The sequence below is a fragment of the Camelus bactrianus genome, chromosome 4, assembly GCF_048773025.1.
Source record: "Camelus bactrianus isolate YW-2024 breed Bactrian camel chromosome 4, ASM4877302v1, whole genome shotgun sequence".
In the NCBI taxonomy this organism is placed as follows: domain Eukaryota; kingdom Metazoa; phylum Chordata; class Mammalia; order Artiodactyla; family Camelidae; genus Camelus; species Camelus bactrianus.
Window position 1 is genome coordinate 31,151,498 of NC_133542.1, and position 25,986 is coordinate 31,177,483.

General features: G+C 39.2%; 1 protein-coding gene across 6 annotated transcripts in view; it reads left to right on the forward strand.

Moving 5' to 3' along the window:
- The window catches only part of GLIS3 (GLIS family zinc finger 3), a 498,554-nt gene that overhangs the window by 402,983 nt on the left and 69,585 nt on the right, over positions 1 to 25,986 (forward strand). The window lies entirely within an intron of this gene.

The window sequence follows — 25,986 nt, forward strand, 5'->3', positions numbered from 1 at the left end:
GCAGTGTTTCCCTAAGTGTGTTCCTTAGAATACAATCTGCAGGGTCTCATTAGATAATACTTTTGGAAATTTTTTGTTGTCGTAAATTTGGGAAATCCTGGATTGAATACTATTCAATGGTTTCCTTCTTGTATGAGTTCTCAAAGCCCTAGATATACCAATATTCCAGAGGGAAGATACCTTTAAGCATTGTTCAAAATTACTTGGCCAACAAAACGATCTTCTTTTTCCTCTAGAGCGTCCCATCAAACTACTCTTCTGGTAAATTACTCGAGAAATACAGTTGCAAGTAATTTCATTTATTCCGTTCATCAAATATTTATTACACACCTACCATGTGTCAAGCCTTGGGTTAGACCCACAGATGCAAGCGTGTACAAGGCAGATATATTCTTTGTCCTCACAGAGCCACGTTGTCTTGATGAAGTCCAGCAACAATAGACAGATCAACAGAAAATAAGTAACAGAAGTCTAGGCAAGGAAGCAGTGAATGTGTTGATAGGGAGATTAAAGAGGGGGACCTGTTGAGGTGAGATGGTCAGGAACACATTCAAATGACCACTTTAGAAATGAGAAAACTGTATTAGCTGCAAAATTTTTTAAAGCGCTGCTTAAGTCAAAATACTCCAGCTTTCCATTCGAGTTTCTTTTAAAAGATTCTGGTACTAACTAAGAGCACAATAATAGATGTCGGGATTACCTTAGCTTGTTATAATTAAACTTCTCTGCAGCCTATCCTCAGTCACTGTGGCGTTAGAGGAACTGGATGCTAGACGGTGAAAAGCATAGCTTATGTCTCCCATCTAGGAAAATGACTCAGACGGTCAGCATTTGTGGCTCTCTGAGCAGTCAGCGCAGGTGGCACAAGTGAGGCCCGGCATCAGCGCTGAGCGCTTAAAACCCAGTGAGATCTGAACTTGCCCTCCTGAAGGTTACACTCCAGTGAGAGACACATGGAGACATGCTCTTTCTGTATAGTAGGAGAAATGCTGTCGTACAATTGCACAAAGGGTGATGCTTCTGGAACATGGTATCTGTGAGTTCCTTTGTGAATGATAGAGATTGTTAAGGAGTGAAGTCTTCGGTTCCATTATTTGAAAGCAATGGAGAGATCAGTGACGTTTTTTTATTGTTCTTGATTATATTACAATTCTTGGTCATATGTGGCAAAGTAGTTTTATTTGTAGTCTCCTGAAAATTCTTAACTGGGACAAAAAAATAAGAGTGTTTGGCACAGCTCTGGCCGACTATGTAAGGAATTAGGACCGTATGACAGGTGCTTTAATGAGCAATTAAGGCTGTACAGAGCACAGCACAGCTTCCCTGTAGAAATACTGTAACTCCCTTGTAATTGCTTTTTTGATTAATTGACCAACAGACAGAAACCTTCTAAGCTTCTCATTCCTTTTCTCTTACTAAATTTTGTGGATTCTTGATAAAAATTATTTTAGAATAAAAGCATTTAGCTCAGATTTTCTGCTTCCTAAATATATGGTGCTAAAATATCATGACACAGCTCACTGTGGCCCTTTTTTGGTTTTTGCTGTTTGTTTCCACCTCTGAAGTGCAAAGGAACACTTATGTGTCCCTTGTGCAATGACTCCTTCCTCTACTAGTTCTCTCTTGTCTTTCCTTTTCGAATTCAGTTGAGTTTTATCTTTGATATCCATGGGCAATATTTTCCCATTTGCATCTTGGCTCTCTGAGCTCTAAAGATTTATTTTCAGGGCAACTTCACACAGGGCTTTGGATAAGCCTAATGTAAAAACTTTTCATGGTGGATACTGGGCAAGTAACTGTCTTAGAGTAGTGTTTGGATTGGATGTCAGAAGATACAGCCTTCTTTTAAGCAATGCTATGAATTGCGTTGTGAATTAGCTTAGGTTACATTCCCCTTGTTTTTCCACTTCCCCATCTTCATAGCTAACTTGAAAAGCAAACATGGGCCCTCAAAGGTGAAGGGGTGACTATTTCAGTAGAAAGCATTGTAATACATACCTGCAATCCATGGCAGTCTGTTGTCACTGACAACAGAACAACAGTGTCTTTAGAAATAGTTTTCTTCATGGGAACTGAATATTCTTGCAGGTGAAATCCTCTTTCAGTGATGATTACAGCTAGTTCTTTCTAGGTCATGTGGATGCTTGGATGATGGTGCAAAAAAGATCCAAATGAGGGAAAGTATGCTGAGACCCAAACCAGAGGGAATTAAAATCAGACTTGAACTTCTGATATTTGGTTCTATTCAGAACTTATTAACCTGGGGTCCATGAACCATAAGGCAGTATGTGGATGAATGGGTTTTAGGAAGTTGATGAAATCCCAGAAGTTATGCAGAATATATTTTTCTATGGAGAAGCTCCATAGATTTCACTGACTCTCTGCAATTAAGATTTCCTGATGACCAAGAAAACAAAAACAAAAACAAAAACAAAAACCCACAAAGAGATACAAGGAAACCCTCTAGGAGGTGTGACAGATCTATTACCTTGATTGCAGTGATGGTATCATGGGTGTTTGCATGTGTCCAAACTCATCAAATTGTACACATTAAATATATGCAGTTCTCTGTATGTCAGATATACCTCAGTAAAGCTGTTTAAAAAACCCCTCATGTATAACTGAAAAATTGTGCTCTACACTGGAATTTGACACAACATTGTAAAATGATTGTAAGTCAATAAAAAAAAAAAAACCCTCTGAGCCAAAAGAAATGTAGGACGCCTCGTGACTGTTTCACATAGCTTTAGTTACAATACCCAGAAAGACTTTGCCCAACTAAGAAGAATCTTTATTTCTCATGTTCTGGAGGATTGACTCCTACTTATCCAACATGTAGTGTGTCTGATATTTTGCTAAGCACTTGGGTGTAAAAAAATGGCTCCTTTCTCTTGAAGCAATCAGAGATGTTAAAGCTAGATTTTGACAGGGATGGGCTGATTGTATAGATAGTAAAGTGAAGTGTGGAGAGAAGGATACAATAAATTAATGGAGGAGTTTGAAGCATTTGCACCAGTTAGGACAGTATGCTCTTTTACAAGATTTAATGGAGGCCTGGGCAAGGGTAGGGCAGTTGAGATGAAAATGAGTGGTCAGGATGGATTGGATCCTGGGTGAAGGGTAGAGTCAAGATGGCACCAGAGTTCCTAGCTTCCAGGATTGGCTGAGCAGCCCACAGGTGAAATTTCTTCATCCTCAGAGAAACCTCAGTTTTGCTCTTAAGGACTTTTGGCCAATTGGAGTAAAAATCAGCTGATTGCAAATGTTAATCACATCTAAAAATTACTTTCAGAGCAATACCTAGATTATTGTTTTATTGCATAACTGGAGACTAGAGGCTTGCCAAGCAGGCACATAAAATTGACCATCACACTCACAAACTAAAGTCCATTATTTAAAAATTTAACTAAGGTTACTTTATTTGAAGGTGACATCAGCCACACAATAGGGGGGCATGTTAAACATCAAAATATATTTTATATTAGTGAAAAGTGATTTATTCACTAGGAAAACATGAGGAAACTAACTATTAGATATTCCTGGTCCTACTCCCTTTCCTTATACCAATGATGGTTCAAACCAAATTTGTTCATGCCAATTTATAGATACTATGCTAAGAGAGTACAAGAGGATTATACTTGAAGCTAATAAGTACTTTTTTAAACATGTATTTTGCATTATGTATCAGAGAATTTACAGAATCATACAAGTTTATCATGTTAACTTTTAGTCATTTTGTCTTAAGTTTATGTCATATAATGTTTGTTAATACAGTGTGTTTATAGCATATTAAGTGAAATAATGACAGTAAAACACTTAACATGGTGCCTGATACGTTAAACATGGTCAGTAAAGGCTGGCTGTTGCTACTAGAATTACATCATGTTATCTATGAAGGGTTTCTAAGAAAGAAGACAAGTGGTTGTTGAAATTCTGCTAAGCTGGTTTTCTCTACTCCAGACTCCTCTATTAATTTATTTTACCCTCAAAAAGAATTTAACTATTTAAAAACAATGAATAGAAACTGAGATCATGACATAATTGTGAATTGTTTATATATCCATTTTGTTTTTTCTCATACTAGAAATACATTTGTGGTCATGTTTATGTGTTTGAAAATCTCAGCCAGACAGACTTACTGGAGAGAAGCCATCTCTGTGGGTTGAAAATCTCTGTCATTTGTCAGTTTTCCTATAGATACTTTTATGTGAATGGGAGATGGATGGGTATAGATTTCATGCAGAAGAGTTTTACTTTTATACTCATTTTAGACCTTGTTTCCTGACTTTGCCTCTTCTAAATTGACAGAAAACTTCTTATTATTTCCTTATTGTTATAATTATTTGCTTTTTTATTTCCTTTTGTTTGGTTTTCTGCTCATTTCTTCTGCATATGGACTTGTGAGTCAAGGACCTGGATCCAAATCCTTACATCACCAGTTTTAATGACATAACCTCAGATGAGCTACTTAACATCTCTGTCTCTGAACTTCATGCTCTCATTTGTGAAATCTAGATAGTAACAGCAATCCTGTAGGTGTGTGGTAGCTACTAGTGAGAAGACACATGCACAGTGCTTGCTGCAGTCCTGCACTAGACAGAGCTCAATCCTCGGAATAGGTAGCTGTGGCCACAGGGGTGGGAGTTATTATTAGAAGGTGTTACAGTAAAGACGAGAATGCCTTGCTTTCCTTCATCTCTGCAGAGGAAATTGGCTTTAATTAGTGACGTACAGAGGTAAAAGTCAGATAATAGCAAGAATTTTCTAAGGGGAGAAGATATTTTTCCGGCCTCAGCTGGTTTATGTGGTTTCTTGCTTGAGAAGTTAGGATCTTTGAGCCTTTTGCAAGTGCCATTTGAATTGTTCATCAAGTGGAATCCAGTCTCTGAGATTCAGATGTTTTTTTAATAGTGTTGGTGGTAACAATGATAATAAAGAAAGGGTCTAATTTTGCCCACAATTAATGCTTTAATATTTCAGAGCCATTTTGTATACTGTATATTATCTTATTTTGTTTTTTTGGCCTTTAGAGTGAGGATGAATTTTTTATTACTACTTCTACTCTCTCTAGTTTGTTTCTGAGAAATGAGAAAGTTTAGAAGTGGAAAGGGAGCCAAGTATGATGCCAAAAGGTGGTATGCTGTTTTCCTACAAGACCTACAGAACATGCGCCAGAATTAGTTAATACTGCCTAATGCAAAGCCGTCCGCTAAGACTTGACATACTGTTTGCAATCTTGGCATTCCACAGAATGTTTTGGCAAAAGATTATTCTCCCACTCGGCAATCTAGAGCCCCTCTTTATAAACTCTAGCGAAGTGTCATGTGACATCTTAAATACTCACTGTTTCTGCTGTTTGTTGAATCCGGATTAACTCTTAAGTAATATGAGAGGACTACAGATAGTCACTGCCCCTATAAGGCTCTTCTTTTCACTGGAATAGAAAGATGTTTTCCCAAGTGGCTTTCTGCGATCAGTGCTTGCTGTGTTGCCACTCCACAGGGCCATCTGTGGGCACAGCTGTAGTCCGTCAGAATTATAAGTGTCCTTAATTGGGACCTCATCCTCCCTGCAGCCCAGTATGGGGAGTCACATTCAGAGAGTCCCAGGAGATATTCATAAAGTCTCTTCATGAAATTTTAAGCTTTCAGACTTTTAAGACAATCTCTTTTATTTTGTTATTTAGTAAATCGAATATGTTCAAACATTCTTTATGTTATTAAGTAAAAAACCTGCCTTCCTGAAACACCAACATGGGCTCGAGTTCTGTCTTCTAAGGATGCTTCTTTGTTTCCATTAATGACCTTACTGATGTATGTAGAAATTCTTCATTAATATCCCTGGCATCCTACAATTCTTACTTCTTACCTTTCTTACCCAGCTTCCAGATTTTTTAGCATATGGATTGCACGTCTCTCTATTCTCTCCATTTCGTTCATACCATAGAATACAGTCTCAGCTAGGGTCACATGAGACCTGCAGTGTCATTTATTGGCTATTGAGGCAGCACTGAGCTGAAACAATTGACAAGGGGACTGATGTTAAAGGGTCTTATATATCCTACTAAGATGTTTAAAGATAGACCATGGTCAGATCTCTGATTTAGAAAGATAATTATGGTGGTAATGGGGGCATGAATTAGGGATTTAGGGTGAAGGGATACAAGGTAATTAGGTTGGCATATTTCCATTAATCAGTGTTGTTTAGATACAGTGGCTCATCTAACTGTGACTACATCCAGCAGGGCTATCAATTCCAGGTATCTCAGTCTTCTGCATAATGCTAACGTAAGAGATTTCGCTGAACAAGTTGTCGAATTCTAGGCTTATTATATCTGTGGCTTTCACCTAATGGTTTCTGAACAGGAAGTGAGGATTCGCTGGTTGTTTCCAATAAGCCTATCCTAGCTCCTGTTGATTTCCTTTCTTCGGACCTGCTCACCAACTTATATTATTCCTAGGATCTTTCTAAGCATGAATTTTAAGCATTCTGGTTATCAGTTGCATTTCTAGGCTTTATCTTTTTTTGCCTTGTTGAAATCTGAGGTATGGGTTTCTGTTTATTTTTATGTGCCTTATCCCTTTGTACTTTCTCAAAGCATACTTTTACAGTCAGGCTTATAAGTGGTTTTGGTAGCAGAGATCGTACAGCCTTAGAATCGTGAATTCCCTGACTAGCCAGGTGGGCTCTCTTCCTATCTTCTCTCCTATGCTAGGCTTTGCTCCCCTCTCTCACACGACTTCCAGCAATCGTTTCTCTAACAATTCCCATTTGGGACTCTCACCTATGAGAAATACAGGAGCCACGTAGTAGCAGAGTTGTGATATAGTTGATCACAGTGTCTTGTCACTTCTGCGTATCTTTCCATGTATTTTTCTATCATATATAAGCATATTATGGGGCCCCTCTGTTTTGATTCTTTATACTCAGTAGTATATAGTAGAAAATCACTGCCATAAGGAGCTTTTATCACTTTTATTGTCAAGACCATCACTGGTCTCTGAAAAAGGAGACTCAACAGGGAAGGCATAGGTAAAGAAGTGACAGAACACAAAAGACAAGAAGCTCTGTTCCACAGTAGTGCTTTGAGCTAGCCTAGCACACAAGCACTAGGTGTAGGGATTTGTTAATATTTATCCATTGTGGACCTTGAATAGAAACTGTATTTTGAGGTGATAGTCAAAGGATTCCTCATTTGTATGTAAGCAAATACAGAAATCAGATTTCATTTCTTTGTGCTCAAAATAGCAATCAAGGATGATCCATTCCCCTACTCCTTTTTTTTTTTTTTTTAAACCTTGTTCTTTTGTATGAAAAAATATGTCAAGAACAAACTATGTCTCCTGGGTCAGAGACAAAGGAGAGTTTATTGCTCATCACAGTAGCAGTAACCAGAGTATCATCTTTTTCCTGTGCAAGTTTCTTAAAGTCCCAGTTCCCACAAGATGACACGAAGAGGGCCAGGTGACACTTGAACACTCAATGGATTGTGTCACAAGAGGGACGTTGTGAGCTTAGGGACCCCAAAGCTTTTATACAGATTCCCTCTGCTATCCAAAAGTAGAATGTTCCTATGGAACCTTTCATAAGCAGAAATTGCATAAAGCAAAGAAGCAGCTACTTTAGGACACATCTTGCTAACAAATGTACAAAATAAATCAAGATAAAGCGGAGATGCTCACAGACACAGTTAAATGTTGTGGTGGCTTGATGCTGAGATGCTGAGTGTAGTGAAGTTTCTGGGGTAGGAGCTTGGTGGTGCCACTCTTGCTGCTCAGGGTTCACACCCCTATAACACCTCATTGCTGAACAGTATTTTTGCTTTTTGCCTTTTTCCATAAAAGCAAAAATCCTCCTCAAATTTCTTTTGGTTAGCAAAAACAAGTACGAAGGTACATCTTTCATAAAATCAAAGTGGCAGAAAGTGAACTTTGGAAAAGCAGAGGATGCCTGTGATGGGTGAAAGTATGCTAAGGAGGAAGGTACTCTCCTAGTCAGTTTTCCAAAGCTGTTTGGTGGAGAAACACCCTTAGAAAAGATAGTCCAAAAAGGCAGTCAGTGCCTCTGCTCTTGAGACATGGAGAAACTTGAGAGACCCATGGAGAATTGCCTCTCAGCAGTAGGTTCCTGTTGCTCCCTCTTGATTGAAAATGTACAAGAATAGCCAAACAGTAACCCCAGCCTGTCCTGGGATGGCCTTAAATCTTCAGTATTGTTCCGAAATAAGTGATTTCCAAAAGAAAAGACTGAAACCAGGAAAGAAGGAATATGTATATTTGAGACATGATTGTATACCTTGTAGATCTGTGTGTAACTGACCATTTCCATCCATGTTTGTTTCAGATGCTACAGTCTAGTCCATGGGTAATTCACCGATTATCTCATGGTTTGATTTGGGAGTTACTCAACTATACCTAAAATTATCCATACCACTGGCCTGTTACAATGCTTGGAATCACCACCATTACAATCATTCTTTCCTGTTATTGTTTCCAGAAGATGCCTGTATAATTTTGTTCTGTTATATAGTAAAGGCATTGCAACAGTCCCTTCATTCCCATTAATGAAGGCATGACTTCAAATACAAGTCTTCAAGTAGCATCTATGTCTGGGTATTATGAGAGGAAGGTGGTTTTAGTGAAAGTATGGGATCAGAAAAAATGAGAAATGATAAATATACTTGCATCTGGGGGATATATTTTTAATAGGAACTTTGGCAGATAAAGGAATAGTTTGAAACGAGTGGATACTTCAGAGAAAAACCAGGCATTGGGGGAGCTTTGGGGAAAAAAATGGTTGGGGTGGTGCTTTAGAAGTCACACCACAGTTTATCCTGTAGCCTATACTACTATAGGACTTTAAGAATAGATCTTAGAATAGAGTTTTATGATTCCATCTCCTTAGTTTTCCTTGGCTTCTTAAAGGAATGTAGGCAGTACATTCTAAAATGAATGTCAGGGGAGTGTTTTTAAAGGAACAACTCAAATGCAGTTGTGTTTGCTCACTTGTCTGTCAATGTCACCCTTCCTTTTCAACGCCCAACTCGGCATCAGTTGTGTGCACTGTACGTGCAGACATCTTGAGCCCTGACAGCACATGCTATTCGTGGCTATCACCCCTTTGGCCACACTCCTATGCAGATGCATCAGTGACTTGGATACAAAAGCAGTGATATTTACATTCACATGGTTAAGTTAACTTGTGGTGGTGAAAGCCTCAGTTTTTCATTTCCTGACTGATGTTTGCAATGTGGAATTGCAACACTGCATTTACGTGCATTTTGTCTTTAAAGCGTTCTGTGGTGTTGCAACGTTTGAGAAATTCCCAGGGACTCTTAATCTTCCTACAAACACTGGTTTGTAAGCTAAGGGCCAACTCACTATCTCAAGTAATCTCTTTGTGACTCTGCTGCATAATTCTGATTTTGCATTTGTGTATCTTTAGACTGTCCCTGTGCTGTCTTTTAGTTCGTTTCACTCTTGAGGATACCAATAAAAGAACGAAGAAAAAAGATTTTTTTTTTTTAAAGTTTTAGTTTCTTCTTTCAAGAGCAGTTGAACTTAAAGCTACCATCTCTATTGTTTTCCATGAAGTTGCATTTAAAATGTTTTATTAATGCAAAGAGGTGCATTCACAACTAAGGACCAGTGAACAGTAGCCATGGCAACCAGGAAGCCATTCATGAGGAGAAAAAAATGCAGTAAAGAGTAAGTGTTTTAATCCTTAACTTTAATCCCCTTACTTCCTGTTCTCAAAATGAAATATAAATCAGGCACCATGGAGTGCTGCGATTTTTCTCTGAAAAGGATGTTGGCAAAAGAGGATTAGTAATGGACAGATGTATTTAAGGAATTTAATCACACAATTTGTTGTAAAACTTTTGAGACCACGAGTGACCAATTCCTTTGAGTGGCGTCAATGAGAACCAACAAAACACACTTTGAAACTGATTAGAGAGTTGGCGCAGAGGGACACCCCTGTTTGCTGTTATTGTTACATCATTTCAGCCTGTGGTAATGACATGAGAAACCAAGGAATTTGCTTGGTTCCCCCAGTGGGGAGGTAGAAGACTGGGTGGCAGGGGGAGGTGTCTTGCAGTAGAATAGAGATATTCTTTTGATCTTCAAAATACCAGGGAAAAATTAAGTCGCCTGCATTTCACATACCACCTTTCCTTGATGTTTGATTACTATGGGAATTTTACAAAGACGTGTGCTTTCCATTGTCAACAGACTCTTGGGTTTCTGGTGAAGTCTATTGTCCATGGACTTTACTTTCTGTGGACAGTAAAACAGAATTCTCAAAAGGATAGATTATTATTATTTCTTAGTGGCTCTACTTTTTGTTTGTAAGATATTCTTTTACATGGAATACTGCTGGCTTGTTAATTTCTGATTAAAAATAAAATACTTTTTTTTTTAAATTTTAAGTCAGACCTAAAGTATGCCTCATGCACTGGCTTAAAATGTTGGATGTTTGACTCTACAATACATCTAATTTCCTTCTATTTTGGAGGATTTGGGGGGATGAAAGGGGACATGTCTTTTGATAGCACTATTCTTTTTGTCTCTCTCCATCTCTCTCTCTCTCTCTCTCTATATATATATATGTGTGTGTGTGTGTGTGTGTGTGTGTATATCTTTATTTCTAGTGGACTGAAAGTTACAAGTACACAGAGCTCTTTGCAGAGATTGAAGTAGCTACAACTTGTCCTAGCTTTGTGCATTATCAGAATGTGAAATTACTTCCAATAATGTCATCTTCCTAAGGGGCTGCTAATAATAATGACAGACAAACAACAGGAGGCCTAGAGCATTTGAAAGTGGAGTTAGACACAGCGGATTGCTGAGTCTGGATTTCCTTGTTGACCTTGAGAACAAAATTATATGTGTTAAGTCCTGCAGATGGCAGAACATCTGGGGAAGAAAAATAGCATTGTTTTCTCCAGCTTCGAGGACAAAGTGCAGCACTGGTAACACCTGTTCCTGCTTCTTCATCTTGACCTAGTCTCTTTTCTCCCCATCCTGTCAGAACCAGCAAGGCTAACGTAGCCTCGGACAGAGTTTATGAGACGTAATCCCTGCACCACGAGTGGCTGCGGGCAGCCATCCTCATGCGTCTCATCTTTCCTTAGATTTTTGGCTTTCTAATCTAGATTTCTGGGGTGCAGTTAATTTTTTTTTGAGGGAGGGATTGGAGTTCATTGTAAGGGGTAGATGATAAGAAAGACAAAGTAATGTCAGTGTTCAAAGGAGGAATAGTAGATTCTAAACATGAAACTGACTTTGGCAGAAGCTGCAGAACATGGGGAGTCTCTGGAGGAGTCCAGTGCCTGTCTCAGGCCTTACCCTAAAGAACTTCTCTAAGCTAGGCTTCCTTTCTAATGACCAAAGAGAAGAGCTTCGTCCCACCAAAGCATTAAAAGGTCACGTGATTCTCGCAGCACTCTAAGACTTAGAGTCCTCAGATGAGAGCAGGGAAATCGCTATCAGTAAAATGCTTCTGTGCATTGACTAATGTAACACCACAGGCAAGCTCTTATGTTGGGTGGCATTACCTCAGGGGGAAGAAGACCTTGGAGCAATATTAAAGGCTGTATGTGGAGCAGTGACCAGAAACACTGGGACAATGGCTGGTCACTTATTCAGCCAGGGGCCGGAAGATGGAGGGTCTTGTCTTGGCTGTGTAGATTGTCTAAAAGGGTACTAGAGTGTGTCCTTTCGGTCCACTTGGCTCGAAATATCTGTGTTCTGCTTATCAAATATATGCTAGACATTGACTCTTTAAAAGCAAGGTAGAAAATTAGATTTGTTCCCAGCCATTCCAGATGAATGAGAGATAGGAAGTATAAATGTAATGAGTGAGCATTTACGACTGGAAAGATTGCTCATTTGCACATTCCAATAGGTAATACATAAATGTAGGTACTGTTATCTAGTGAATTTTGGCATGAATGGAGATGGAGTATTATAAGGAAATAAACTTCCCAAGTGTCTTTTAAAAAAAGTATGTTAGGATTTCACTTGTCTATTTCCTATTTTGTTCTTAGTTGATAATTTTGGCATGTTAAACTGCCTCACTCTTTTTACCCCTTCTACTGCATTGAAGACATGATTTTATCTGTTTTAGTGGCTGCCCTAAAGGATAAGCATCAGTTAATGAGTCCTTAGCAGCTATTCACTCATTTGTTATTCATTCATTTGTTCACACATTTCTCTAAACACTAATAGAGTACCTTTTGTATGAAAAGAAGCATTGTTTTAACTTAGATGATTAAACAGACATGGTTTCAGTTTACAAGGAGCATTTTGTCTTTCTGTGACACACACACACATAAAATTTATAAATATTATAGAATGTAGAAAACCTTGATACCATCAGAATGATGTAGAGAAATTGCTGTTGGAATGTCTAAAAAGGGAGAAATTACTTTGGAATGGTTAAGACGTGGGAAAACCTCAAGCAAGAGGTGACATTGAATTGGATCTTGAAGAATATGCAGAAGGTGTTGTAGATATGCATAGTCTGGAGTAAAGGGGACCCCAGATGAAGGCAGTTTGTGGCCAGAAGTACCACATGAGACTTGAATGAGAATGAACAAGGATTATAGAGGAGGGCATCTTGGCTGCGTGTGACATGGAGGCATATGACATGAAACCACGCGGCTAGATGAGAGCCAGCCTGTTGAAGCCCGTGGGTTTGGGCTGTAGATAATGCTTGGTAGAGAGTCACTAAAGACCTTTGACAGAGGGAGTGTCATTGTCAGCAGGGTATTTGGGGAAAGTTAAACTGACTATTGAGTATGGGATGGATGGGAGAGCAGAAAGCAAGTACTCTCTGTGGAAGTGACAAACTTTAACTTTTCGAAGTAGTCATTTAAACATTGTCCAAACACTCATGTACATGAAAATCAGCCTTAAATCTTTTCCAGACAATCCATTTTAGTTAAATAAAAGGAAAGAAAAAAATAGCTTCAGCAGTTAGTCTCTCCCCATACTTCCTAAACTATATCATAGGCAAGGACTGTAGTCCGAAATCAATTCAAAGGGGGACAATAAGGAGCTGGCAAGATGGACGGGGGAAGTAATTACTGGATAGCTGGCTGCTATAATTAAACCTTGAGAATTCTTGAATAGAAAGAAAAATGCTACAGTTGACTGGATGGGATGGAATGTGTGTGGTCACATTAGTGCAATGAGCCAGTGTGAGGAGGAATTTATGAAGCTGTGAGAGAAGCAAACCCTTCGTCTTGCTAGAGTCTTACAGCCTCATAACCAGGCCCCCAAAGGGTGAAGGAGGATGTTTTTCATGGCCATGTGAAATTCCATGTTAATATTTCTGTATCTGTCTAAAAAAAGAATTCACCCTTCAATTTAATGTTCTGTTTTTTAGATGTTCCTCTGAATGAAGTTGGAATCTACCTTTGACTATATCCATTTGCTTACCATTTTCCAGTCAGAAAAAAAAAATGTAGGATTCTTGGTGTCAGTTTTAGAATAATATTGACTTAGGAGGAAAATGGTGTTTTTACAAATGTAAGCAATGCAGAAAATCCAATCTGCATGCCTTTCTGATTTCAACATACTTTTGAACCTCAATTCCCCAACTCTACAGAATAGCTAGATAGTGGTACAGATTTTGGTAAATAGAACAGCTAAATAAGTATTAACATCCCCTAAAGTGTTCTGAAAATGTTCTATTTTGGGTTTTGATTTCTTACATACTTTGGATTTAGAAAAGTCCAATTGGAAAATTGAGTAAAAGTTAGTACATTCTTCTGAGATAGAATAATTTTCAGAGTGATATTCATCTGTGAAAACTGGGCTGATGTCTTGATTACAGTGCTGTTTGGCCCCAGACTCTGTCTATGAGGCTAATAAGCAAGACCACAGGGGGTTCTAACAAGTATTATTCCTAACAATTTTAATAGCTTCTCCTTCTTAAGCAAAAAAGAAAAAAAATTAACTATGTACTATGCTAGCCACTTTCCATGGTCACCTGATACAATCCTGTAATAACATCACAGAGTATTGTCACCCCCATTCTACAGAGGATGATACTGGAGCCTTTAAAGGTTAAGTATCTTGCCAAAGGCCACATGTTAGTAGGTAGCAGAGCAAAAATTTGAACTTATATCTGCTTGACCCCAAAGTCTCCATTCCTTTTCCTTTGTCATATTGCCACATTATGGTATCAAAAGGAAGAGGTTGATGAAAGAGAAAAATATCTAAAAATAATGGGAGAAAAAAGAAAATAAAGGTGCGTATTATACGGTGTTACAATGTTTCCACATTGAATATTAACAGGGAAAAGTAATAACAGAAATATTAGTTAATGTGTGTTGAACATTGACTATATACCAGGTATTGGTGGAATAGTTTATTGTCTCATCTTACCTGTTATTCCCCAACAGCAACCTTACAAATTAGGTGCCATTATCCACACTGTACAGAGGAAACTGAGCTAAAGAGATGTTAAACTACCTTTTCACAGTTGTCTAACACTTCATGAGTAAAGGTTCAGCAAAGCTCAAATCCAGAGTGTCCAGAGCCCACACTCTTATATTTCATGATTCTTGTCATAGATAAACTATTATTTAAGGGGTGATAGTGGCTTAGTGTCAATAGAGCACAGACTGTTTTTTAGAGATAACTCACTCTTGTGCAAAGATTTAACACCCTTTTTGCTGCCAGAGAATATTTTCACCAAGTTTGCAAATGGCACTGAAGTGGGGAATATAGTAGTCAGCTGAGTGATAGAATCAAACGAAATGCAACCGAGAGCTTCTGTTCCACCAAATGACAATGGAGCTTTAAAAAGTTAACTGCTGAGTATAAAAAGCCATCAGAAATAAAGAGCGTCATATTAAAGAAGATCTAGGGATTTTACTTAATGGCAAGTTTTATTTGAGCCACACTATAAACTCCCTAAGAGCAGGGAGCTAGGTTATCTTGGGCACAACTTAATCTTTTAGGCCTAGTATAGTTTGGGAAACAAGGTAAGGGCTCAATAAATGGAATGAATGAATGAATGATATAACATGGATTTTTAAAAAGCCATTAACTCCTTTAAATTGCATTGATAGAGGTAGAACGTCTAGAACAGGGGATGCATTTGTTCTTTTATACTCTCTCCTAGTTAGACAGCTAGTCCACTTTATTAGTGTTGGGGTATCATTTACATATTTACACATCCAGTGAGGTCCAGTGTTGAGAGTAATTGGGGTGGTGGATGCAATGATAACGCTACATGAGAAATCGGGGACTGACATTTTAGGTAAGTGACTTCTTTGTATCAAGCATGGTTCCAGGCACTTTCTAAATCATATCTAATTTATTTCTTAAAGTGACCAAGATAGCTCAGTGGTATCACCCTCATTTTACAGAAGGGGAACTACACTCATCTGCCCAGGATCACAGTAGTTGAACCACAGTTTGTCAAACTAAAAGGCCTAAGCTCCTCCTACTTAAGATTCTTCTTATCTTTATAAAACACTAAAGATCTTCAGCCTGGAGAAAAAACTGCCAAGGGAGGGCTGACAAAGAAACTAAACCACAGCTCCTTTCAGAGCTGAAATTCTGTGATACCATAGTAATTTGAGGCTTCTCAAATATTAAAAGAAATATAAAGAAGACTGCAAGCAAAGTTATCCTGTGTGGTCTGGGGGAGGAGGAGAGAAATAAACTCCAGTGAGTGGAAATTATGGGGAGGCAGATTACAGATAAACTTGAGGCAAACCTTTCTAATGATTAGACCTGTTTAATAGTGGAGCGCAGTGAGGAGTAAGGAAGTGAGTTCCCTGTCATCGAAGGAATTTAGACAAGGCTGGACTGCCACCCTGATATGCAGCCATCTTGGGCAGTTCAATACCTTATTTAAATTACTTAAAACTAGATTAAAATAAAGTTTGGTTCCTTAGTTGCACTAGCTACACGTTATGACTAGTGGCCATCAGTTCGTACAATACAGAACTTTCCTGTACATGCGTTCTGCTGGACAGCACTGCCGTAGCATTGGTGCATAATGTTATTGGACTCTAGTTACTTTGTACTTTGAAATTGTTTCTGTGAACAGTTCCCATCAATCACCGTTTTTGACTAAAGAACTAGTAGTATTTTTTGTATTTATACCAGAACTGATTTTTCAAGTCTCTTATTGAGATATAACCTGTTACATACATCTAGTTAAATATTTGGCATGGTCATTTAATTAGCTATAGATAAAACTTTTGGCCTTTTGAGTCACTGCTAACCAAATAGGTACACCCTATTATAGAAATTCAGAGCATCCAATTGGACAGTACCTCTTGTTCCCAAAGAGGTTTCCCTCCAGGACTGTTTTTCTTAGTCTTAACTCTTATTTCTTTTCTTCTTTGCAAATTGGTCATTCCCAAAGGAAATGAATTTGTTAGCAGATTGTTAGAAATTAATTACCTATGATATGCCAAAGCCACTTCATTTATGTCGGTGCTGAGGAGTCCCCTAGAGAGAGAATTTTTAGATTCAGCTGGAAATTAATTGTAATTAATATAATAGGTTAATTCATTGTAATTATTTTTAAGCCTTTTGGCAATGAGTTAATTTCCCAAGATCCACATTGCTCAAAGTGTCATAGAGAATGCTTGATGAGAATGTTCTGGTACTGAACCTTAACCCTCAGGAAAAAAGTCCTATTTGTCTTTGCTTCTGGCTGAGTTTCTTCAGAAACATATTTAGGTGGCATTTGATTTCTGAGAACAAAGGAATCCCTGCAAGGTGATGCATAAACATGCACGGCCCAGATAGACGATGCTCATTGGAGAAAGGGAAAACAAAAGGCCTTTGATTGTGCCTCGTTTTTTTTTTGGAAGCGCGTCCTGCTTCAGACTAACAGAATGCCTCTGCTCTTGGAATAAAATGTAATGGAACCGAAAATTGAAGAATCTGGGCCCTTTTCCCTTTCCTAATTATTTCCACTTGACTCACTTAATCTTGGGCGATTATTCAGTCATATCTGAAATGAGAAAATGACAGGAATTGAATTTCCATCTCTTGTTTCAAGAGCTTATAAACATTAACAGAATAGTCTTGAACAAAAAACAAATACAAATCACAATTGACGGTGCCTTGTTTTTTGATATTAGGAAAAATCCCTGCATTGTTAGGGAAGCAGCTAAAATTTCCAAATGCAGAAACCTTGTCAAGACTTGATGCATGATTTCATTATTAATGTTGAAAAACTATCATTTGGAACAAATAGTTCATAATGGGAGATTGTACAGAAGCTAAGGATCCAATTTGTTTACTTATACCTGAATAGGCCAGAAATTAATTGACCCCCAGATGGGTCATTGACAATCAGGTCATTAACACTCAAAGATGCACAGATTGGTTTCTGAGACTCAGAGATGTCTTGTCTCTTCCTAGTATGAACGTTGCTGCAAGTTTATGAAGAAAAGGATGCATGCAATCCTAATAGCTGCTAAGAGCTAGATCAGGATTCAGTATACAGTAAAATTCCTGACAACTGGAACTGTCTAAAATTAAAGCTAACTGCCAAGATGAGGAAGTAAGTTGCCCCTTACTACAAGGAATCAAGCAGCATCTGAGATCCTCTTACTGGGGTTGCTGTAGGGAGGTCACACATAAGATAGAGGCTTGGCTCCAGTGACATCTGAGGCTCTTTTGAATGCTGATTATTCTTGTAAATTAGGGTTTTGTTGTTAACTTAGACTCCACAATTATGCATTTAGGATTATCCATAATGGCTCAGAATACCCCCACTTTCATTAAACATCTAGTTACCATACCCCTGCTATGTCGACCAAGCAAGCACCAAAGAGAAGGGAATGGTGTGCCTCTGAGCATCTCATGAGTGCTACGGATTGGCTCTCTGCATTCCTGAAACAACTCAGAAGAATTTGGTGGTGTTTACTAAATTGGGTGCTCCTAGAAGCAGACTGTGAGCCAAGGATTCAAGTACGTGTGAGTTATTAAAGAAGTGTATCCAGGAGAATCCAGGAAAGGAATGAGGGAAGGGACAAGCTAGACAGGGGTGATCCTACTGGAGTGTAATTTACACCTCACTGTTTGTCCCACTCAGGGCCAAAGAAGCACTGGTTAGTAATGCATATGTGTGTTGGTGGGGGATGTCTGCTAGATGCTGGCTACAGAGTACACAGAAGCTGGGGGATGGGCACATTAAAGCTAAGAGATGGGGCAGTGCAGAGCTAATCAAAGGGATCAAAGGGGATCTGAGCAGAGCAGGAGCAACCTCTCCGCTATAGTTACTATTATCTGTATCTTTTAAAAATCTCCATCAGGAGGGGTTATTAAGACATGACCACACTGTATTTTTTAGACACATCCACATACTGCTAGAGATTGTAGTAACCTCCTTTAGATAACAATTGGTATCTCATTCCTACAAATCCAATCGGCACTGAAAGATTTACCTCAATGCTGGTCCCACCCTGCCAGGTCCTGTGGGGCTTTGAAAGTTTAAAAGGCAGTCAGCCAACCAGGTCCTCGTGGACTTAATAACAGTGCAGACTAAACTCATAACAAGAAACAAAGCCTAAAGCTTATGTCCAGTCTCAGAATTGTTGAAAGCAGACTCTTCAGCTCTCCCTGTTCCACAGGAGGCCCCATGTGGGCTGACCTGGTCAGAGGGGGCTTCATTCAAGAGTGGAGCCATAAACTGTGTCTTGGAGGAGTTCTGTTGGGAGGAGGGAAGCCATTCCAGGCAGGAAGAATGAACAGCATAATAAATGAAATGTTTGCAGACAGCGAGGCAGTGCTCTTGAAAGGAGCAGAGAGAGGCTTTTGTCGAGGCCTAGGGGAAATATCCATCCTTGGTATGCGGTGGAATCACATCAGCGAAGCTCTTCTCATCTTAGCCTTTTGGGACTGATGTGCCAAATAAGAGGAGAGGATATTTGTTTCTTGGGTATGGCATACATAATAAACTCAATTTTAGTAGAGTCTGCCTGAAATCCCAGGATGGGTTGGTGAGGGAAGAGGGCCTGCAGGGAGAAGTATAGCCCAGAGGTCGCTATTAGTGGTCCAGCCCCATCTTGCCCCCTGAACCCCACCCTCTGAAGTGCAGATGTCTGCAGATTCTTTCCACCTGGATGTCCCAGAATCCTCTCAGAGTTAATGTGTCTCAAACCAACCTGCTCCTTTGTTTTCCTTTGCTGTTCCTCAGGCTCAAACTTGGAGCTGTCCTTTACTCTCCTCTTTCACACCTCATTCAGCCCCACCTTCAAAACAAACTGACCGCTTCTCACCATTTCTGACTGCAGGCCTTTGCCATCTCACATCTGGATTGTTGAAGTAGCCTCTAAGTGGGCTCCCTTGTCCTCCTACTGTTTTCCACACAATCAGTGTGATCCTTTTACAATATAAGACACAACAGTTGTTTTCCTGCTCACAGCCTCCCATTAGTTGCCATTTCATTGCAATCAAATAATTGGCCCTCCGTATCTTCGGATTCTGCATCTCTGGATTCAACCAACTGTGGTTCGAAAATACAGGGACTACAGAGCTACAGTAATCAAGACAGCATGGTATTGGTACAAAAACAGACATACGGACCAATGGAGCAGAATAGAGAGCCCAGAAATGAATCCACAAACTTTTGGTCAACTAATCTTTGACAAAGGAGGCAAGAATATACAATGGAATAAAGACAGTCTCTTTAGCAAATGGTGTTGGGAAAACTGGACAGCAGCATGTAAATCAGTGAAGCTAGTACACTGCCTTACACCATACACAAAAATAAACTCAAAATGGATCAAAGACTTAAACATAAGACAAGATACAATAAACCTCCTAGAAAAAAACATAGGCAAAACATTATCTCACATACATCTCAAAATGTTCTCCTAGGGCAGTCTATTCAAGCAATAGAAATAAAAGCAAGAATAAACAAATGGGACCTAATGAAACTTACAAGCTTCTGCACAGCAAAGGAAACCATAAGTAAAACAAAACGACAACCTACGGAATGGGAGAAAATTTTTGCAAAAGATGAAACCGACAAAGGCTTGATCTCCAGAATATATAAGCGGCTCATATGACTTAATAAGAAAAAATACAGACAACCCAATCCAAAAATGGCAGAAGACCTAAACAAGCAATTCTCCAAAGAAGACATACAAATGATCAATAGGCACGTGAAAAAATGCTCAATATCACTAATTATCAGAGAAATGCAAATCAAAACTACAGTGAGGTATCATCTCAAACCAGTCAGAATGGCCATCATTCAAAAGTCCACAAATGACAAATGCTGGAGAGGCTGTGGAGAAAAGGGAACCCTCCTACACTGCTGGTGGGAATGCAGTTTGGTGCAGCCACTGTGGAAAACAGTATGGAGATTCCTCAAAAGACTAGGAATAGACTTGCCATATGACTCAGTCATCCCGCTCCTGGGCATATATCCAGATGGAGCTCTACTTCAAAATGACACCTGCACCCAATGTTCATAGCAGCACTATTTACAATAGCCAAGACATGGAAACAGCCTAAATGTCCATCGACAGACGACTGAATAAAGAAGCTGTGGTATATTTATACAATGGAATACTATTCAGCCATAAAAAGTGACAACATAATGCCATTTGCAGCAACATGGATGTTCCTGGAGAATGTCATTCTAAGTGAAGTAAGCCAGAAAGAGAAAGAAAAATACCATATGAGATCGCTCATATGCGGAATCTAAAAAAAAAACAAAACATAAATATAAAACAGAAACAGACTCATAGACATAGAATACAAACTTGTGGTTGCCAGGGGGAATGGAGGGTGGGAAGGGACAGACTGGGATTTCAAAATGTAGAATAGGTAAACAAAATTGTACTGTGTAGCACAGGGAAGTATACACAGGATCTTGTGGTGGCTCACAGAGAAAGAGAATGTGACAATGAATGTATGTATGTTCATGTATAACTGAAAAATTGTGCTCTACACAGAAATTTGACACAACATTGTAAAATGACTGTAACTCAGTAAAAAAAGTAAAAAAAAAAAAAAAAGAAAAAGAAAAAAAGAAAGAAAGAAAGAAAATATAGGGGGAAAAAATTCCAGAAAGTTTCAAAAAGCAAAACTTGAATTTGTTATGTACCGCCAACTATTTACATAGCATTTTCATTGTATTAGGTATTTTAAGTAACCTAGAGATGATTTAAACTGTACAGGGGAATGTGTGTAGGTTGTATGCAAACACTGTACCATTTTACATCAGTGACTTGAGCCTCTGCCAATTTTGGTATCCACAGGGGTCCTGGAGCCAATCCCCTTGCATATTGAGGGACGACTGCCTAAATCTCCCTGTGTTAGAGGCTGGGCAGAACCTGACCTCTGGCTATTTCTTTAACCCCATGACCCATATCCTTTCTTTTGCTCCCTTGCTCCCTCCTTTCCTTTCCATCATCCTGTTCCCTCTTTAGATTTCTTTCTTTCCTGTTCCATCTGAGTGAAATGCTCTTTCTGCACATCTTGCTCTCTCATTTCTTTCAGGTCACAGCCCATAATGTCCTTTCCCTGACCCCATGTCTGAAAGCATGGAGATGTGAGCGTTCTCCCCACAAAGTCTGGCTGAGCCTCCCCGAAGCAGGAGTGAGACCAAAGAGAAGTCAGAGAAGGGATGGGAAGGGCAAGAGGACCCAAGGGAGGAACAGGGAGTCAGAGAATCAGGAGAGAGAGAAGTGACGTATCCTCTCTTGGAGATGGGTACTGAGGTCAGGATGCCCCTGGACTAAGACCATCTCACTTCAGGTGCCCTGGGGCCACTCTGCATGTGCTTAGGATGCAGATCTTAAGGAATGTTGGGTGCCATGCTTTATTTTTCCCAACTGCCGATATTCATATTACTGGCCCAGGACCAAGCCAGGTGGCAAGTGTCTGGGAAAGGAGGCAGTGAAAACCAAATAGCATTGGTCACTTTTGTTTCTCTATCTCTACTCCAATAAAGACCCCTTTCCGTCAAGGCGGTGTCAGAATCTACGCAGTGGTGATCGGATATCCCAGGAACCTTTCCAGAGAACCTGGGCACCCTTTGCTCTTTCCCCAGCTAAATCAGTCTGAATGATAGTCTCCTGGCTAAAATTTTAAAAAGTACTAAGAGGAAGGAGGAAGTAGTTGTGGTGGGGGGAAAGAGGAAGGTGGGAATGGGTTATTTCTTGAGCCAATACCAATAATGTAACTTTGAAGAGTCTGGCTTGGGGTTCTGACACCTGAATCCAAGCCTGACCTTTGCTGGATGTGTCATTCCAGTTTCCTCATCTCTAAACTGGAAACCACAATAGCGTGCACCTCATAGGTTTGCTGTGAGGCACACAGTGTCAGGTATACTGTTTGGATTCCATGTATGCTTGTTGAATTGAAATTCCATCTTTAAAAGTGTGTGACTCTGCACATCCATCCCTTTTCTGTTGGATTTTTCTGCATGTTGCTCTTTTCTTCCTGATTGGAAATAATCATCATATGGTAGTGTCTTTCAAAGTGCATTCTAATGGGATCTTTATCAGTCAGTCTTGCCCAGACAAACAGAACCCATAGGATATATATGGAGGATAGAGCAAGACTGATTGATTTCAACCGGCTTACTCAGTTGTGGGGGCTGACAAGTCAGAAATCTGTAGGGCACACTCACAGGCTAGAAACTGACAAAAGCTAATGCTGCTGTCAAAGGAACAATTACTTCTTTTTCAGGTAAACTTTAGGTTTTTGCTCTTAAGGTCTTTCACGGATTAGATGAGGGCCACCCAGGTTATAGAAGATAACCTCTTTTACTTAAAGTCAACTGACTGTACATGCTAACCCTGTCTACAGAATTCCTTCCCAGCAACACTTAATGTTCAATTGAATAATTGGATCCTGTAATACAGACACGTTGACACAAAACTGACCAACAGTATATCCCTACCTTACAGCTCTTATGGACTCTCAAAGAAGGAGAGACACAGCGCCTATGAGGCTGTGGGTAATAGGGGATGAGAGGAGTCTCCCAGGAAGCAAATGATGAAGACCCTACGAGGGTCTCCTACTGTGCTAAGACTAAAAGCCAAAGTGCTCATTGAGGGCTGCAGGGTCCTGTGATCTGGCTCTGTCCCTACCCCACCTCTCAGAGCTTATCTCCTTCTTCCCTCCCTAGGTCACACCCCACTCCAGCCACGCTGGCCTTCTCGTTCTGGAGCTCTCTTCCTCTTGATGTGCACTTATCTAATTTCCTCAACTCCTTCCATCTCTTCTCAACAAGACCTCACTTCTCCCCAACGTTACCAATCCCACCTACCCTTCTTTTTTTCTTTTTTCCATAGCACTTACCACCTTCTATACAACTTACTTATTTAGTTTGTTTATTTACTGTTTACTCCCCGCTCTAGACTGTAGATTCCTCAGCAGGGATCTTTGTCTATTTTGATTACTGACACATTTCAAAGCCCTAGAACAGCGTCTGGTGTATGGTTGAGACCCAAGAAATATTTGTTCAGTGAATGAAAGAGAAGGATAAAGAAGAGCAGTTCTACTCTGGAACTAGTGGGGTGTGGTTAGGGCAGGTGAGGTGAACAAATCCAGGGGCGACATTCACATAGGTTGAAATGTGAATAAAGGTCCTTAGTGGGATGCAACACAGCAGCCCCTTCAAACAGATAAACTGATGATGGGTGGGTTCAAATTCCACTTCTTTCTGTAAAGGGCAGTAAAGCCTTCATAAAGGGTAAGTCCTTGCTGTCCTCTAAGGGCAGGTATCAAACTGGATTGAAATTTTTTAACCCTTTTTAATCCCTGTGAAAGATGATAAAAATCCAGATTATCCTTATGAAATGAACTTCATCTAACCATTTGTTATTATGAGGTCTGAAGGGAGACATAATAAGAAACAGTTACATGAGGTTCATGTCTTAAGGACAATTTGGTTTTTATAATTCCTTACTTCTACAATTCATTTCCTCTTCCCATAACCAGAAAAATCTCAGCTCTTCTAATCAGGATTCCTAGAGAATCTTCTCATCAAGATTTTTAGTGGCTCTAAAAGTGTGGTTCCCAGACAACAGCAACGTCATGACCTGGGAAGCTTTCAGCAATGCACAGCAGACTCCAGAGTCAGCAGCTCTGAGCTCATGCCTGCAAGTGATTCTGATTCAAGCCCAGGTTTGACAGCCGCACTTAGAGACCATCCCCCATTGAAAAAGTTTCCTCTATCTTCTTTATATTCCTAGCAGCTAAGAAGATGTTTTACATAAATAATTGGGTTTCTTACTCCAACTATAAAACATATTACATTGAATGATATCCCTCCCAGGAGATTCTGCTGTGTGTCTCCTGACTCACCCATTTGATAATTCCTGGACTAGAGAATGTTTAAGAGCCTTAAATGATCTGGAAGGCTCTTTCCTGTTCTAATAATCTGGAAGGAGAGTGGGATGCTAAACTTACATATCATTACTGCATTTCTATGCATGTGGCCCGCCTTTGGAAATTTTGCATAAGGTCCTCAAGGCTTGTTCAATTTAAGAAGCACTTTCTAGAACCATGCCTAATCCCAGAGAAAACCAAATTAACTCTCACCACAGAGTCGTATGGAATCACACTCTTGGAAAGCATGAATACTTGTTGCAGCTAAGGAAGAATTGTCTGCCTTTGATTCCAGGAGTAACCATGGCCGTGAAATTCCTTGGAAAGACTTCATCAGTACTCATATCTGTAAAACCCTAGAGTGGTTGGTAATAGAAAGCAGAGAGATGTTCACGTCTACTTTTAGTAGAACATGTGGGTCCCAGATCACATTTTAACGATGAAAGATAAATTTAAAGTGATCACCAGAACTCATTCTAAGCCTTGATTTTTTTCCAGTTTTTCTTACGTGGCATATGTTAGGTTAGTACCAAAATAACAAACATACCTTCCAAAACTCTGAGAGGGTTAGGCATTAACCCACATAATCTTGGTCAGAGATTCTAATGTGGCAAAACGGAGAAATTATGATATAATTATGTTGTATTTACTACATGTGTTACACGCTCCTTACCTTTACTTAGGGTCACTGTGTCGTTTTCATATTCTTGAATTAAGACCTGGACATATGTTTGTCTCTTAATAAAGCTTTTAGAGTTCCAAGAAATACTGCTCTCTAAATAGTAACTTACTGATGTTTTGTATGTGTGCGTGTGTATTTTTCTGAGCAGGGTCATTGCCTGTGGTGTGCTGGTAGTATTTAACAACCAGCTCTCCAGAAGAAAAAGCCCAATGTGTAGCATTTTTCAATTATCATAGTGTAAATGTTATCACCAGGACCAATTTCAGGCCATCAGTCTGACATTGCATGTAAAGTTTGGAAAAAGTACACATAATTGGCACTCTTGGATTGGTGCAAGCCAGCTCCAACACATCATTGAAATGTAGAAAATTTGGAAAGCAGAGGAAAGGATAAAAAGAAAACAGAGAAAATAAATTCATGATACTGCTGCTGAGAACAAAAACCACTTTTTTTTTAATCACCTTAACTATCCATTTTCTGAAGAATATTGATTCTGAGCTATCCAGCATGAATTCTACCAGAATTCCTTGCTTCTAGGACTCTGAAGAGGATTTCCATACTTGGTAGAGGTGATTAAAAGAAGCGTCTGAACTTTCAGAAAGCTTGCCTTTCTTTTTTTTTTTTAAAAAAATTGTGAAATAATAAGGACTTCAAAGTAAGGATACTTGCTTTTCCTAATAATTGAAGTAAAAAAATCACTTTTAATATTCAATTACATTTCCTTATAGTATTTTGTGTGTTTTAATGTAATTGTTATCAATTTGTGTATATAATTTTGTTTTGCATTTATCTGCATGAATATCATTTTAATGGTTACATAATATTCCATCAAATTGATATAACATCATTAATTAGCCATAATTGTTAGACATTTAGGTAGCGTTTTCTGATTTTTAATATTGCTATAAGTAATGCTATATAACATTAGAGCACTGGGTATAAATCTCCTTCACCTTTCTGTTT